This window comes from Castor canadensis, chromosome X (genome assembly GCF_047511655.1).
Source record: "Castor canadensis chromosome X, mCasCan1.hap1v2, whole genome shotgun sequence".
Lineage (NCBI taxonomy): Eukaryota > Metazoa > Chordata > Mammalia > Rodentia > Castoridae > Castor > Castor canadensis.
Window position 1 is genome coordinate 82,606,520 of NC_133405.1, and position 14,794 is coordinate 82,621,313.

General features: G+C 37.8%; 1 protein-coding gene across 4 annotated transcripts in view; it reads right to left on the reverse strand.

Moving 5' to 3' along the window:
• The window catches only part of Kif4a (kinesin family member 4A), a 108,020-nt gene that overhangs the window by 69,393 nt on the left and 23,833 nt on the right, over window positions 1-14,794 (reverse strand). The gene's annotated exons all lie outside the window — the stretch shown is intronic.

Sequence of the window (14,794 nt, forward strand, 5' to 3'; positions counted from 1 at the left end):
GTCCCTCTAAAGCACTTAACTTCTCATTATTGTTTATGGTAGAAAGACTATGGTATACTGGGTAAGTGCATAGGCTTTGGTGTCACATAGACCCAGGTTCTAATTCTGGCCCTGTAATTGACTAGCCATATGATCATGAGTAAGTTCCTTTATAAAAAGGGACAAATCTATTTATCTTATTGGGCTGTAGTCAGAATTAAGTAAGATACTATACATAAAACAAAGTTAAATGATAAATAAATGGTACTATGGTTTGAATGTGTCCCCTCCAAATTTCATGTTGAAACTTGATTCCCAATGCAACAGTATTAGGAGGTGATTAGGCCATGAGGTCTTTACCCTCATGTATGGGTTTACTGCCTTATAAAAAGAGCTGGAAGGAACTAGATAGGCCCTTTTGCCTTTCTGCAATGTGAGGACATAGTGCTCAACTCTTTTTTCCCTTCTACTCTTTCTGCAATGTGAGGATACAGTGAGAAGCTACCCTTGCCAGACACCAATTCTGCTGGTGTCATGAACTTGAACTTCTCCGCTTCCAGAGCTATGAGAAATAAATTTTTGACGTCATAAATTACCCGGTCTATGGTATTTTGTTAAAGCAACACAAATGGACTACGACAAATTGTATCACTATTGTTAGCTTTATTTTGCTTTTTACTTATTCAGCCGTATCTTAGACTCCCTTATACACTGAAACTAATATATTTACAAGATCCAATTATTATTTGGATATGAAATGTCCCCAAAGTCTCATGTGTTGAAGACTTGGTCCCCAGCTGGTGGTGCTACCCTTATGGATTAATCCATCAATGAGTTCACAGCTGAATGGACTACTAGGAAGTGGAGCCTAGCTGGAGGAAGTAGGCCATTGGGGGTAGGCCTTTTATGGGTATATCCTACTCCTGCCCCCTTTTACCAGCTTGCTCTCTGCTTTCCAGCTATGAAGTGAGCAGGTTTCCTACATCAGCCATTCTTATGATGTTCACCTCACCACAGGCCCAAAGCAAAGGGGTCAAGTGACAATGGACTGAAATTGTGAGCCAAAGTAAACCTTTTCTCCTTTAAGTTGGCTTTCTCAGGCCTTTTGTTACAGTGATAAAAACCTGCCTAACAGATCCCATGCTCCAAGTTCCCTCTAAGTGCACTATTCACGGGTCCTGTTTCTCACCCTTATAGGGACTACGAATTTACTGACACTTTCGAATCCTTTATCCTTAGGGATAAAACCTAGGGTCTCGCACATGCTAGATAAGTGTACTATCATTGAGCTATACCCCAGCGCCTCCTACCATAGCTTAAACCAACTCCGAGTGTGAGTGTGTGTGTGTGTGTGTGTGTGTGTGTGTGTATGTGTGTGTGTGTGTGTGTATCTGTAGGCTGCAATGCTGAAGGAATAACATAACCAAGTGGACTGGATTCATTACAAACATGCTATTGACCTTAGCTGAAACTCTTGGTCAACTGACAATCTTTGCTTCCTCATTCCTATTGATTAACCCAATCTAACTCATGATGGCAGCTATTCCAAACACTCATCATTTTCAAGACTGCAAATCTACCTACACTCTCTACTAGTAGATTCCATCAAATACTTATGGAGATTAAAGGTATCCACAGTGCTCACTCACCTTCCTTTTCCCCACTTCACATTTTTTTGCTGCTACTTAATCCTTTACCCTTCCTCTTTTTTTTGGGTGGTACTAGGGCCTCACACTTGCTAGGCAGGTGCTCTACCACTTGAGCCACTCCACCAGCCCTGCTTTTGTGTTGGTTTTTTTCAAGATAGGGTCTCACGAACTATTAGCCCAAGCTGACTTCAAACCATGATCCTCTTGATCTCTGCCTTCTGAGTAGCGAGGATGACAGGCGTGAGCCACAAGCACCCAACCATCCTTGCTACTGTTCCAGAGGAAATGACTGTCTTTATTCTCAAAGTTCTGCCTTTTGCCTCTGCCCACATATTTATTCTCTTCATTTTCTCTGGAACTCAGGATGTTTTGATTTTCCCCTTCTCTCTGAGACCTTCAATGTATTTTCCCGTCACCAATTCCTTCTTTTTAGTCTACACACATGCTTAAACTTCCCCAACATAAAACAAAAACAATTCCCTTAAGCAACCATCACTTTCTTGTCTTTTTATTGCCAATTTTATTGCCATCTTGTAGAGCCATTTATCTCACCCAGGAAGGAGAGCCTGCTGACATTATCAAATCTTCTTACCAATACATGTGCTAATCTTCATATTAGTCCTTTCCTTTCTTTTCATTCCCTTTAGTGAAACAGAACATTGTGCCATCTTACTGGCCAGTATCTCATCTGGATGTATAAGAGAGACTTCTGAAGTTTCTCAAAGCCGCTGAGCAAAACTTCTATTTATAGTTTCATAAAGGAACAAAACAAAATTCCACATGAACCCTAAGAAGTATCTGTGGTTAGCTACTATGATTTAAGCAAAAATCATAGATTTAATGATAAATGTTTTTTCTTTTTCACTTTTGATTTGTCTCCTATCTCCTGGGAGAGTCACATGAGTAAGGAGATGGGTATAACACAGGGCTGGGGGAGTGTAAGGGCAGGAGAGGGGGCAGCACTAGCTGAGGGGCATCTAAACCACAGTAGAATTGGGGACAAAATCAGAACTGAGTACTGAAAGGCAAAATGGAATTTGCCACATGAAGACAGAGGGAAGACACTTCCACAGAGGGAGCAGAATTACAGACACATTGATGAGAAAAGACTTGGCACACTTAATAGAGCTAAGCCAGTTGCAAGAAAGGAACAGGGAGAGGGGAAGCTGGCCAGGTAGGGAGTGCCAGAGCACAAAGCAGCAAGGTGCACAGTGAGGAGCTCTGGGAGAGTTTTAGTGGAGTGACATGTCCACATGTCTTTTCAGCTTACTGTTGATTAGTACCCTGTCTCTCCCTGTTTATACCTTTGAAACTTTTCTCTTTGATTGTTTTGTTTTTTTTCTACTTGATTATTTGTTTTTCCCTTTTCCTTTAACTTCTTTGCTTTCAGTCCCCTCTCACGCTTCCATTCCAAATATCACTAGTGCTATTATTACAACTAGAAAATACTTAATTGCACACAGTACAGGGACAATAACAACACCAAGGGCAAAGACGGGAAGACAGAAAAAACAGGAACCAGAGGGAAATGAAGAAAACAGATACTCAGATCCAGACTCCAACAAAATGAAAATGAACTATGCCAAAGAACCCAATGAAGCCCACAAGAATAATTTAAAAGAAGACATACTACAGGTACTCAATGAGAATTTTATAAGAGATGATAGTGGATCGGGTCAACCAAGATGTACAGGAGACACTCAAGAAATTCCAAGACAACAAAACTAGCGAATTTGAAAAAGCAAAAGAAGAAATAAAGGAAACCAAAGAAGCACTGTATAAACACCAAAGTGAAACAGAGAACAAAATTAATAAACAAATAAATGAACTCAGGACAAAAATAGACAACATTAAAGAGGAAACCGCCCAGGATATGGAAAACCTCAGAAAAAAGAACGAAACAGAACTGCAAAACAAAACGGAAGGCCAACCGAGCATAATAGAACAAACAGAAGACAGAATCTCAGAACTCGAAGATGAAATGGTAATTGAAGGAAAAACTGAAGAACTATTAATTAAACAATGCAAGATCTGTGAAAAGAAAATGCAAGAACTCACTGACTCCATCAAAAGACCAAACTTGAGAATCATGGGCATCGAAGAAGGAGAAGAGGTGCAAGCAAAGGGAATGAGTAATATATTCAACAAAATAATAACAGAAAATTTCCCAAATCTACACAAAGATAGTCCCATACAGATGCAAGAGGCCTCCAGGACACCAAACAGACCAGATCAAAATAGAACTACCCCACGACATATCATCATTAAAACAACAAGTTCAGAAACCAGGGAAACAATATTGAAGGCTGTAAGAGAGAAAAAACAAGTAACATACAAAGGTAAACCCATCAAAATCACAGCAGACTTCTCAACAGAAATATTAAAGGCAAGAAGAGCATGAGGTGAGATCTTCCGGGCACTGAATGAAAGTAACTTCAACCCCAGGATACTCTACCCAGCAAAACTATCATTCAAAATAGATGGAGCAATAAAACTCTTCCATGATACGCAGAAACTAAAATAATATGTGACCACAAAGACACCACTACAAAAGATTCTTGAAGGGATTCTGCACACAGAAAGTGAAACCCAACATAACTGCGAAAGGACAGGCAGCACCAAACTACAGGAAAAGAAAAAGCAAGAAAGTAGAGAGTAACCTCAATTTAGGTACACACAATCAAACCTTCAAACAACTAAGATAACTAAATGACAGGAATCACCACATACCTATCAGTACTAACACTTAATGTTAACGGACTTAATTCACCCATCAAAAGGCACCGCTTGACGAAATGGATTAAAAAGGAAGATCCAACAATTTGTTGCTTACAGGAGACCCATCTCACCGACAGAAATAAACACAGGCTTAGGATGAAAGGCTGGAAGAAGATTTACCAAGCCAATGGCCCCCGAAAACAGGCAGGAATAGCAATACTTATCTCTGACAAAGTAGACTTCAAACCTACATTGATCAAACGAGATAAAGAAGGATATTCCATACAAATAAAAGGGGAAATAGACCAAAAGGAAATAATAATTATCAACCTGTATGCACCCAATGTCAACGCACCTAACTTCATCAAACATACCCTGAAAGACGTAAAAGCATATATAAACGCCAACACAGTGGTTGTGGGAGACTTTAACACCCCATTATCATCAATAGATAGGTCATCCAAACAAAAAATGAAGAAAGAAATCTAAGATCTAAAATATACAATAGATCAACTGGACCTACTTGATGTCTACAGAACATTTCATCCAACTTCTACACAATATGCAAACTTCTCAGCAGCCCATGGAACCTTCTCCAAAATAGATCATATCCTAGGACACAAAACAAGCCTCAGCAAATATAAGAAATAGAAATTATACCGTGCATACCATCTGATCACAATGCAATAAAACTAGAGCTCAACAACAAAGTAAAGACTAAAAACATGCAAACAGCTGGATACTGAATAACTCATTACTTAATGAACAATGGGTCATTGATGAAATAAGAGGAAATTAAAAAGTTCCTGCAACTCAAGGAAAATGAAAACACAACCTACCGGAACCTATGGGACACAGCTAAGGCAGTCCTGAGAGGAAAGTTTATAGCCATGAGTGCATATATTAAAAAGATTGAAAGATCCTAAATCAATGACCTAATGATACATCTCAAACTCCTAGAAAAACAAGAACAAGCAAATCCCAAAACAAATAGAAGGAGAGAAATAAGAAAAATAAGAGCTGAAATCAACGAAATAGAAACCAAAAAAACCATACAAAGAATTAATGAAACAAAAAGTTGGTTCTTTGAAAAAATAAACAATATTGACAGACCCCTGGCAAACCTGACTAAAATGAGGAGAGAAAAAACCCAAATTAGTAGAATCAGGAATGCAAAAGGGGAGATGACAACAAACACCATGGAAGTCCAGGAAATCATCAGAGACTACTTTGAGAATCTATATTCAAATAAATTTGAAAATCTTAAAGAAATGGACAGATTTCTAGATACATATGATCACCCAAAACTGAACCAAGAGGAAATTAATCACCTGAATAGATCTATAACACAAAATGAAATTGAAGCAGCAATCAAGAGTCTCCCCAAAAAGAAAAGTCCAGGACCTGATGGATTCTCTGCTGAATTCTATCAGGCCTTTAAAGAAGAACTGATACCAACCCTCCTTAAACTGTTCCACGAAATAGAAAGGGAAGGAAAACTGCCTAACACATTTTATGAAGCCAGTATTACACTTCTCCCAAAACCAGGCAAAGACACCTCCAAAAAGGAGAACTATAGGCCAATCTTCTTAATGAACATTGATGCAAAAATCCTCAACAAAATAATGGCAAACCGAATTCAACAATACATCAAAAAGGTTATTCACCACGACCAAGTAGCCTTCATCCCAGGAATGCAGGGGTGGTTCAACATACGAAAATCAATAAACGTAATAAACCACATTAACAGAAGAAAAGACAAAAACCACTTGATCATCTCAATAGATGCAGAAAAAGCCCTCGATAAGATCCAAAACCATTTCATGATAAAAGCTCTAAGAAAACTAGGAATAGAAGGAAAGTACCTCAACATTATAAAAGCTATATATGACAAAACTACAGCCAGCATTATACTTAACAGAGAAAAACTGAAACCATTCCCTCTAAAATCAGGAACTAGACAAGGATGCCCACTATCTCCACTCCTATTCAACACAGTACTGGAATTCCTAGCCAGAGCAATTAGGCAAGAAGAAGGAATAAAAGGAATACAAATAGGTAAAGAAACTGTCAAAATATTCCTATTCGCAGACAACATGATCCTATACCTTAAAGACCCAAAAAACTCTACTCAGAAGCTCCTAGACACCATCAATAGCTATAGCAAGGTAGCAGGATATAAAATCAACATAGAAAAATCATTAGCATTTCTATACACTAATAATGAACAAACTGAAAAAGAATCTATGAAAAGAATTCCATTTGCAATAGCCTCAAAAAAAATCAAATACCTAGGTGTAAACCTAACAAAAGATGTGAATGACCTCTACAAGGAAAACTATAAACTTCTGAAAAAAGAGAGTGAGGAAGACTATAGCAAGTGGAGAGATCTTCCATACTCATGGATTGGTAGGATCAACATAGTAAAAATGTCTATACTCCCAAAAGTAATCTACATGTTTAATGCAATTCCCATCAAAATTCCAATGACATTCATTAAAGAGATTGAAAAATCTACTGTTAAATTTATATGGAAACACAAGAGGCCACGAATAGCCAAGGCAATACTCAGTCAAAAGAACAATGCTGGAGGTATCACGATACCTGACTTCAAACTATATTACCAAGCAATAACAATAAAAACAGCATGGTACTGGCACAAAAATAGACATAAAAACCAGTGGAACAGAATAGAGGACCCAGATATGAAGCCACACAAGTATAACCAATTTGTCTTTGACAAAGGCACTAAAAATATACGATGGAGAAAAAGCAGCCTCTTCAACAAAAACTGGTGGGAAAACTGGTTAGCAGTCTGCAAAAAATTCAAACTAGATCCATGTATATCACCCTATACCAATATTAACTCAAAATGGATCAAGGATCTTAATATCAGACCACAAACTCTAAAGTTGATACAGGAAAGAGTAGGAAATACTCTGGATTTAGTAGGTATAGGTAAGAACTTTCTCAACAGAACCCCAGCAGCACAACAACTAAGAGATAGCATAGATAAATGGGACCTCATAAAACTACAAAGCTTCTGCTCATCAAAAGAAACAGTCTCTAAACTGAAGAGAATACCCACAGAGTGGGAGAAAATATTTGCCAGCTACACATCAGACAAAGGACTGATAACCAGAATATATACGGAACTTAAAAAACTAAACTCTCCCAAAACTAATGAACCAATAAAGAAATGGGCAAGTGAACCAAACAGAACTTTCTCAGAAGAAATTCAAATGGCCAAAAAACACATAAAAAATGCTCACCATCTCTAACAATAAAGAAAATGCAAATTAAAACCACACTAAGATTCCACCTCACCCCTGTTAGAATAGCTATCATTAGCAACACCACCAACAACAGGTTTTGGTGAGGATGCGGGGAAAAAGGAACCCTCTTATACTGTTGGTGGGAATGTAAACTAGTACAACCACTCTGGAAAAAAATTGGGAGGCTACTTAAAAAGCTAAACATTGATCTACCATTTGCTCCAGCAATACCACTCTTGGGGATATACCCAAAAGACTGTGACACAGGTTACTCCAGAGGCACCTGCACACCCATGTTTATTGCGGCACTATTCACAATAGCCAAGTTATGGAAACAGCCAAGGTGCCCCACCACTGACGAAGGGATCAAGAAAATGTGGTATCTATACACAATGGGATTTTATGCAGCCATGAAGAAGAATGAAATGTTATCATTTGCTGGTAAATGGATGGAATTGGAGAACATCATTGTGAGTAAGGTAAACCTGGCCCAAAAGACCAAAAATCGTATGTTCTCCCTCATATGCAGACATTAGATCAAGGGAAAACACAACAAGGGGATTGAACTTTGATCACAAGAAAAAAGCGAGTGCACACAAGGGAGATATGACGATAGGTAAGAACCTAAGAAATTAGCTAGCATTTATTGCCCTCAACGCAGAGAAACTAAAGCAGATACCTTAAAAGCAACTGAGGCCAATAGGAGAAGGGGACCAGGAACTAGAGAAAAGGTTAGATCAAAAAGAATTAACCTAGAAGGTAACACACATGCACAGGAAATCAATGTGAGTCAACTCCTTGTATAGCTATCCTTATTTCAACTAGCAAAAACCCTTGTTCCTTCCTATTATTGCTTATACTCTCTCTTTATCAAAATTAGAGATAAGGGCAAAATAGTTTCTGCTGGGTATCGAGGGGGTGTGGGGGACAGGAAGGGGGCGGAGTGGGTGGGGGCAGGGGGGAGAAAGGACCCAAGCATTGTATGCACATATGAATTTAAAAAAAACTATTGGAACAGAGCTATAATATCAAGATAGTTGAATTTGAAGAACACAAGATTGGGCCAAAAAAATTACAGAAGACACATACATTATGAAACCATATCCCTTTAGAAACAGGCAGAATACTGATACATATTGTTAAAGAATACCAAGAATAACGAAATTAATGGAAAAGATAACCACCACATTTAGATTGGTAAATTAACTCATTCTTCAGTCTGACACAACCTGCCCTAATTCCTAAAACTGCTCTGGCAAAAATCCCCAAAAATATCCATGGACAAATCCACCTATTTCTTCTCAGCCTTCATCCTATGTAATCAGACCAAAGCATTCAGCAGAGGTGACAATCCCATTCTTATATAAACCCCTACTTTGGTTTTCTAGCTACTACTATCCTCCTCTGTCTCTTCAGTCTCCTTATTTGGCTGCTTTACCATTCATTGGCTTTGAAATATGAGTGATCCATGCCAGGAGCAGTGGCTCATGCCTAAATCCCACCTACTTGGGAGGTGGAGATCAGGAGGATAGCAGTTTGAGGTCAGCTTGTGCAAAAAGTTAGCAAGACCCCTTATCTCAACCAATAAGCTGGGTGTGGTGGAACGTGCCTGTCATCTCAGTTACGTGGGAGACATAATTAGGAGGCTCATAGTCCAGGCTGGCCCTGGCAAAACCATGAAACCCTATTGGAAAAATAACTAAAGCAAAAAGTGCTGGTGGAGTGGCTCAAATGGTAGAGTGCCTACCTAGTAAGCACAAGGTCCTGAGTTCAAAGCCCAGCACTGCCTCCTCCAAAATGAGTGCTCCTCACTAGTATTTACTGTTCAGTCTCTTATTAGTCTTTCTCTATACAACTTTCCTATCTATAGAATTCATCTCTATTCCAGATGTTCGTCTAAGCTCTTGTCCCAAATTTCCCACTTCCTCTTGGACTTTTTCTGAGGTGCATTCCTAATCTGGTATGTCCAAAATTAAATTCATAATCATTCCTTCTATCATCTGCTTCCTATATATAGTCATGTGTCACTTAATGACGGGATACATTGTTAGGCAATACCATCACTGTTGCAAATATCCTAGACAAACTAAGATGATGATGATGTCACTAAGAGATAATCTTTTGAGACCACCATTGTATATGAGGTCCATTATTGATGAAAATATCACTAGGTGGCACATGATGGTACATATTTCCTGTTTTCTCACTACTGTCCTTTCAGCTCTTGGTGTCTTCTCCTTGACCTGTGACTTGATCATGATTTTGGCACCAACTTCTTTGCCTCACAAATCAAATGTGACTCTTGGGTATACCTCCTTTCACCCAGTAATGTAACATGTAGCAATATCCTCCCATCCAAGTACTAACTAGGCCTGACACTGCTTAGCTTCCGAGATCAGACAAGATCAGGCGCGTTCAGGGTGGTATGGCCATAGACGCTAGCTAAATGTAGCAATATTCTAATGGGCTATATCCACCCTCTGAAAATACTGTGGAAGGGCTAGCAAGTGAAAGTGATTTCCTCTAACAGAGGGAGAGTTGCTAGTAACGAAAGAAAACTTAATTCTTCTGGTAGAAGCCAACTACTAAAAGCCTCTTCTACCCTCTAAATCTACTTCAAATGTTGACAAGCACCCTATCAAGCTCCTAGAAGTTTATGTTCAGCTGTGGTAGTATATAAATATTAGTAGGGTCCCCATAGTCCTCATTAACTACCACTTAGAGCAAGTAAAAATGGAGAAGAGGGAATTAATAATTAAGAGGCTACCATGAACTAGGAATTGTGATACATGTTTTATAAATATGAATAAAATTAACTGCACATCTCTAAGGTGGTAAAATTCTATGTTATATTGAGCTGGGGTCTCAAGTGGTACAGCGCCTGCCTAAGAAGCATGAGGCCCTGAGTTCAAACCCCAGTACCACCTTCCACCCAAAAATCTATACCATAAATGAGGAAAGTCAAACTGTGAAGCTAAGATGGGAAATGCAGAATGTATATGTAAAACCTTCTAACAGAATGGAATGAAATTCCTTAAGGGCCCCTAAAAGTCCTTAAAGATGCTACCAAGCTGGGCACCCATGACTCATGCCTATAATCCTAGCTCCTTGGGAGGCTGAGATCAGGAGGATCACTGTTTGAGCCAGCCTGGGCAAACAGTTCACAAGATCCCACCTCCAAAATAACCAGAGCAAAATGGACTGGCAGTGTAGCTCAAGTGGCAGAGCACTTGCTTTGCAAGTGTGATGCCCAGTACCACCACCACAAAAAAAAAAGATGCTGCCAAGTGGGAAAGCCACCAACCACTTGTCAATTCATCACTGGTGGATCAGGAACTGCTCAAAATCCCTGACAGACTGAAAGCAGATAAATGAGACTAACCTAAGAAAAAACATGCATGAGACAACTGTTGTAGAAAGGTGGGACCAGGTCTAGTTCTGCAGACTTTGAAGGTAGTGGACTTAGAAGGCAGGTGGGAGTCCTGTGACAAAGGTCAAGGAAATTGGTTGTAGTACCAGAGCAGAAGTAAATCAGTTGGCTAGTAGTCAATGACGTGAAAGGAATAAGTTCAAACCTCTAGATTTAACTATAAATTTGTAGGAAATACAGAGAAAAAAAAACAGGTTAAACTATATGTATATACAATCAGCGAAATTCAGACTTGGGAAATTCTATACAGCAACCTAAATTCTTCAATACATAAATAAGGGTAAGGAGAGATGGAGGAGGTACCAAAAGGTTAAAACAGACTTAAAAGACTTATCAAGCAATGTGTGGACATTGCTTAGATTCAAATTAGAGATTTGAACACAGGTTAGATATTTCATGATATTATTACATCATTGTCAATTTTTAGGTAAGTATAATTTTTATGGATACAAATTGAAATAAATAAGATATCTGGTATTTGTTTTGAAATATTATGAAAGACAGCAAATAGATAGGATATAGATGAAATAAGGCTTGTCATAAATTAATCACTGTTGAAACTGCCATACTGACTTCTTTGTATATTTGAGTAAGGAGTAAAGTTTTTTTGTTTGTTTGTTTTTTTAAGAAAAGAGAAGGGCTGGGAATGTGGCTCAGGTGGTAGAGTGCCCGCCTAGCAAGTGTGAGGCCCGTGTTCAAACTCTAGTACTGCCAAAAATAAGAAAAAAAACAGAAGTGAACATAGTTTTCAACTCACGAATAGAAAGAATATAAAATAATCTAAGAATTCCTTAATAGAGAGTAAAAAAAACAGAAAAAACAGTGAACACATTTGTCAAATGTGATAAAAGAAAATAGAGAACATATAAAGAACCAAAATAGCAAACACAATTACAGATACAGAGAAGATTAAAGTAAAGCTATTTGCAATATTATATCAATAAGTTTGAGGATCTAGACAAAATGAATAATTTTCTAAGAAAAATATAAACTACCAAAATTGGCTCAAAATATGAAAAATCAAATCTTCAATAAAACTCCAAAAATATGACTGTATTATTGCATCAGGTTATTCCAACCCTCTTTCCACAGCAATTGTCTCAAGCAACCCAGATCTAAGTCAGCTAGTACATGCCATTTCTCACGCACAGATATTGGTTCATGGAAGAAGGCATCTGGCCTAATTTTGGAGGCATCTGGGAAAGAAGCTTTCTCACTTGGAGAGAGCCACCAAACGGGACACTCTTGCACCTTTACGAAACAGTAAACACATATAAAAATCTGGATTTTTAAAATTCATTTTTCTATCCTGAGAAAAGGCAGGTTTGGAGTGAAACTGGTAGGGATGAAGGCAGAGCAGAGAAAGATAAAAAAGCCAAGTTTTTGATACTGTGGTTGGACTACTACATTAAAACAACCCCAAAGCCTATCCTACCTTGTACTGTTTAGATCTATTGACACATAAATCACTTTCCCATGTTATAAAAACTCTATCAGAGCATAGAAAAAATGGAAAGCTTCACAATTCATTTTACACAGTTGGCAAAACCTTCATGCTAAAATGAGACAAGAGAGCTGATGGAGTGGCTCAAGTGACAGAGTGCCTGCTGAACAAGTGTGAGGCCCTGAGTTCAAACTCCAGTACCACCAAAAGAAAATATAGGGCTAGAGATGTGGCTCAAACAGTAGAGCACCCACTTTGCAAGTCCAAATCTCTAAGTTCAAACCCCAGTCCCACCAAAAAAACCCCACAGAAAATGTAAAACTAGACAAGGAGAGCACATATGCAAAAAAGTTATATCCCCCTCCCTCATAGGAGCAAATTTGTAAAAGTCCTAAATCTAATACATCAAATCCAGCAGTGTGAAGAAAGAACTAAGTTCTCATGGTCAATTGAGGAAATTATAGAAAGATTATTTTTATAACTCATTCTATCAATAATGTAGGAAAAACTACCTGGGCATTACTTTCTAATCAATGATAAAACTCAACACTATCTTATTTTAAAAATATATAATTGTAAACTTGAAAAAAAAGTTACTTCCTTAACTTGATAAGGGATATCTCCCAGAAACGTACAGTAGATAGTTAAAGGTGCAATATTAGCAACTTTCTGGTTAGAGTTAAAAAAAAGAACAAAAGATGAGTATGTCTACTATGGCCATAACAAAAGTGGTTATAAGGCCAGGTGCCAGTGGCTCACACCTGTAATCCTAGCTACTTGGGATGCCGAGATCAGGAGGATTGCAGTACGAGGCCAGCCGCAAGCAAATAGTTCGTGAGACCCCATTTCCAAAATAACAGGAATAAAATGGACTTGGAGGTGGGGCTGAAGTGGCAGAGCACCTGCTTTGCAAGCTTGAAGCCCTGAGTTTAACTCCAGTACCCCCCCCCAAAAAAAACCCCTTAATAATAACAACAAAAAAGTGAGTTATAAATCTTGGAATTCAAGTGATAAACAATGAGAAACTAAGAAAGCAATTCAGTAAGTTTATTAGAAGACTAAAATAAAAAAAAACAGCATTTTTCCTAGGCAGGAATAGAAAATAGAAATAGAGATATAGAAAACAGTAACAAAATTATAATATTCTGGAATATGCCTAGCAAGATATAGTATCAAGAAAACTACAAACCTTACTAAATAAAAGAAGATTTAAATGTGGAAAGGTCATGCTCCTAGATGAGAAGACTAAATTTTCCTTCCTTTATTCATTGATTTAAGTTCTCAATAAAAATCCCCAAGATTTTCATTGTTTTTGACAATCCTGATTCTAAAATTCATAGAAAATAACCAAAACAATTCTAAAAAATGAAAAGTGAAGGGAACTTTCCCTTCCAAAGAGTAAGACACACCATAAACCAGACTTATTAAAAGGTCTAAGAATAAACAAATCAACTAATTTATAGGGCAGAATAGAATCTAGAAATAGAGCTCACACACATATGGTACACTCAAGTCAATTCAATGAACAAAGGAATTTCTTTTTAACAATGGTGCTAGAACAATAGGATATCCACATGGAGGGAAAATGATTCTCAACCCCTATGTCATTTATACCAAAAACTAATTCAAGGCACACTATAAATGTACAAGCTAAAACTATGACGTTTCAAGTAGGAAATATAGGAGAATATCAGACTAGACAGACTCCTTGGACAGGACACCAACATCAGCCATTAAAAAAACCCCATAAATTGGATTTCATAAAAATTAAAATTACTGGTCATAAAAGACACCATTAAAAAAATAGCTAGAGGAGTAGCTCAAATGGTAGAATGCTTGCGTAGCAAGTGTGAGGCCCTGAGCTCAAACCCCAGTATTGCCAAAAAAAAAAAAAAGACAAGCTACACATTAGAAAAAAATATTTGCAACATATACACCTGCCACTCAAATAGAGAAAATATAAATAACTATAAATCATTGATAAGAAGATGAACGACTAATTTTTTTAAACAAGCAAAAGATTTCAGCAAACATTTAAGGTAAAAAGATACATGAATAGTCCGAAATGCAAATTAAAACCATGATGAAGAACTAGCTGAAGTGGCAGAGTGCCTACCTAACAAGTATGAGACCCTGAATTCAAATGCTGGTGACGCCAAAAAATAAAAATAAAATAATAAAACCATGATGAGATACCATTTGACATCCACTGGAATTTCTAAGAACACATTTTTTATGACGATATGGAAAATGGAATTGTCATACACTGCTGGGGTGTAAAATGATACAAACCATGTTC